Genomic DNA, 3,256 nt, shown 5'->3' on the forward strand with positions numbered 1-3,256 from the left:
ATGAGACAAAATCTGCCACTTAGTTACAAATACGAAACACAGAATATAATCAATTATTTGTAAAATGTCCTCTGTATACATGACCATGCAGTCAAAAAGAAACTTTTCTGAGATACAGAATTCAAGAAATAGTCCCTTCTAGGCTGCATGGCTTGGCTGGAAGTATTTTTGGCTTAATTAAAGGCTTCTAAACCTATGGTGATGTCCACAAAAAGCAGAAGCCCCTACACAGAGAGGACTGAGATGCTGAGAGCCATGAAAAATCTGTGGAAGCAAACATGTCTTTTCACCACCCCTGAAAAGCAGATTTGCATGATGAGTGCAGTCTGAATGTATCATGCCCATATTCCAATGGCAAGTCTCACCTTCCCAGAAAGCAGGAGAACTTGGGAAGCAGAAAGAGGCTCAGTGCTGCCGAGCCCAAAGTGCACAGCCAGGCATTAGATCCCCGACAGTTAATTCCTCTGCATATATCCCTGAATAAATGTGTGCTCAATTTCTCTCTCACAAAATGTCTCCTTCTCTCCATAATTTTTGCATACACCAGCCTTGGCATGCAGTCAAGAAAATGTTAACATCTCTGGCAAAAATCTACAGCCCCTTCTTAACAACATGTGCAATCCATTTCTTTCAGCCCCAACAGCATTCTTCCACCCCACTACTCCCCCTGCACATGGACACTTATTTTTTTTCATCCGTAGTCACCCTCTCTTTCTCCTCTTCTTCATACAGTAAGACACATTCCAACTGTCTCTGTTTCTCTATCTCTGTCTCACACATACGTCTTGCCGGGCAGAGAGCAAGTCAGCAAATACAGCTAGATATGGAAGCAGGGAGACACAAACACAGCCACAGTCTGGACCCTGTCTGGAGAGATTTCTACCTAGCCTGTAGGGGCGTATTTATGAGCCAGAGCATATACTTATCAGCTGAACTGCTTGAAAGTAATTCTGCATTATCCTGGAGCTGGGATTCATCAGAAGGAGCTAAGCCATGGGGTGTGGAAAAGAAGACTTTAAGTTGCCTCTTACTGTACAGTTTTTATTGCGAGAAGCCATGGGTTGGTCTTTGGTTTTGGTGTAATGGCTAAAAAGAACGGGGCAGCTGGGAACCAAAGTGCCTTAAGAACATGCCACGGTCCACAGTCTACAGGCCCATCTATGCCATAGTAATAAGTGATGCTTCTGTCTGTGCCCACAGTCACTGAGGAGGCTGGTGAGTTCCTTCTTTTATTGACTTCTCAGTGCCAGACCTTCAATCACCAGCTCAGCCAGCTAAATGAGCAACAGCATCACTTGCTTCTCTGCAGTGCAGGGGAATAGAGCCAGGCACTGCCTTGACCCTGTCACACCTTTCTGCAAGTTCCCCATTGGCCAAAAGGTGGAAAAAAGTCTTTCCTAGCCTGGGATTTCTAGCTAAAAACTCTTTCTGCTGCTAAGTGGTTCTACTTACAGTGGTGGAAGACAGCCTTGGCTGGAAAAGTCGCATGACAGGCACAGACAATGAAGATGGAGCCACGTGACAGTTTCACATGATGGCAGCACAGTGAAGAGATGAATTTGCACACAGCAGTCATGGAGGTGATGCAGGAGAGAGATGAAGAAAGCACAAAAGGAAATGGCAATGAGCATGGCAGCAGTAAGAACGTTCCTCCCTTTTTCTCACATCTCTTCAGTATGAAGACTAAATCAAAGTGCAGCCATTCAGCACCCACAGGAGCTCCCTGCAGAAACATCTGGTCTGCCTGTCCTCCAGAAAGAGCAGTCCCTCCTGCACTGCCACAAGTTCTGCACTTGCTTATCTGACTCTTGCCCAGTGATTTCTGTGTGAGGTGACCCCTGTTACCCTGATGTGCGTTAAGCAGCAGCCAGGGCCACACAGAGGATACCTGCAACTTCTACCACCATCTCTAGCGAGTCTTTTTGGAGGAGGTGAGTGGGACTTAAACACTACCCAGACACTGGGCTGGTTCCCTGACTAGAAGGAACTTTTGCTTTCTAAAAATGATTGTTTCCCCATTATGCCAGGGAGTTCAGTGCAGAAAACTCAGCCCCACAGTTAGCAGTAAGGTACCACTGTCTCCACTAAAAGCACCCGTAGTGCTGAATAATTAGTGAGGATGTAACAACAGCACCTATACAGCTGCACAGAGCACTCCTCACCTTTCCCTTCTGGTCGCCTCAGGGCCATTAACACTCCCCTTGCCTGTGGGGCAGGGATGGGACTCCAGAGGTTCCTGGGATGTTTTTAGCAGGCAGCACTGCAGCTGCAGGGCAGGTCACTGATTTCAATCCAGACCTACCCCTCTGCTGCAGTCAGCTGCTGTGCAACACCATGTACCATTGTCTTTTCTTTTCCAGAGAGGGTCGAGTGGGCAAGTGAAAATCCTCCATGTGTTATTGAACCTTACAGGCTTCTGGTTAGCTTCCGGGGACCCCTGCTAGGTTCCAGAGAGCCTGCTGCTCCAGCCCTGCCCTGTCCTGTCCTGTAGACCAACCTCAGGAGAGACTGGAAGGGAGTCTTTGCAACCCGAAGGGCTTTGCAGCTGATGGTCTCTCTCATCCCAATGCACGTAGGGTGGGGGGTCCTTGAAAAGAAGAGCCTCCCCTCACCCCGGCACTTAGCCTGAAGAAAGCAAGCAGTGTGCTCTGAGCTGCACACACCCCACCCTGACTGCTCTGGTGCTGTGGCAGCCTAAAAGGGTGGCAGTGGGAGTGGGGGGAGACGGGGTGGTGGTGGTGGGACGTGGAAGCTGGATTTCAGGGACCACAGAGGGAGAGGTGGCAGGGCAGATGGTGGGCTCCTCGCACGATCCAGGCTTTCCTGTACAGCTTCTTCTGCCACCAGTGTCTGTAACACTCAAATGCTATGGGACGGCTGGACTTTTGTGTACTCACCATCTGCCAAGTTGTCCGAGTGCCAGAAGCTACTCATGTTAAACTCCAAAAGGAAGCTGTCAAAAGAGCAAGAACAGAGGATGCTTTTTCAGCAGCCTGGAAGGATGCAGGTGTCAGGGAGATGGCCATGTCACCCGCCGAGTATCAGTTCTAAAATGTTTACTACGAATTTGCTGGCAGTGGAAGTCTGAGGGGTTTTTTTTAATTTTTTTTTTCCTCTCCACATAATGAGAATGTAGCTCTGTATCATGGGATCTGTACTGTCGAATAACTGAATGGGATTTTACCTGAAGTACATACTGTGCAGGGGCCTTGCAGGCAAAGGAAGGACTGAGTATGGCAGCCCCCAAGACTGCAAA

At 48.5% G+C, this 3,256-nt stretch overlaps 1 pseudogene; it reads left to right on the forward strand.

Moving 5' to 3' along the window:
- On the forward strand, positions 1 to 1,522 carry LOC104463673 (annotated as a pseudogene).
- Positions 1,523 to 3,256: the final 1,734 nt, after the last annotated feature.

The sequence above is a fragment of the Pterocles gutturalis genome, unplaced genomic scaffold, assembly GCF_000699245.1.
Source record: "Pterocles gutturalis isolate BGI_N339 unplaced genomic scaffold, ASM69924v1 scaffold12253, whole genome shotgun sequence".
NCBI classification, from domain to species: Eukaryota; Metazoa; Chordata; class Aves; order Pterocliformes; family Pteroclidae; genus Pterocles; species Pterocles gutturalis.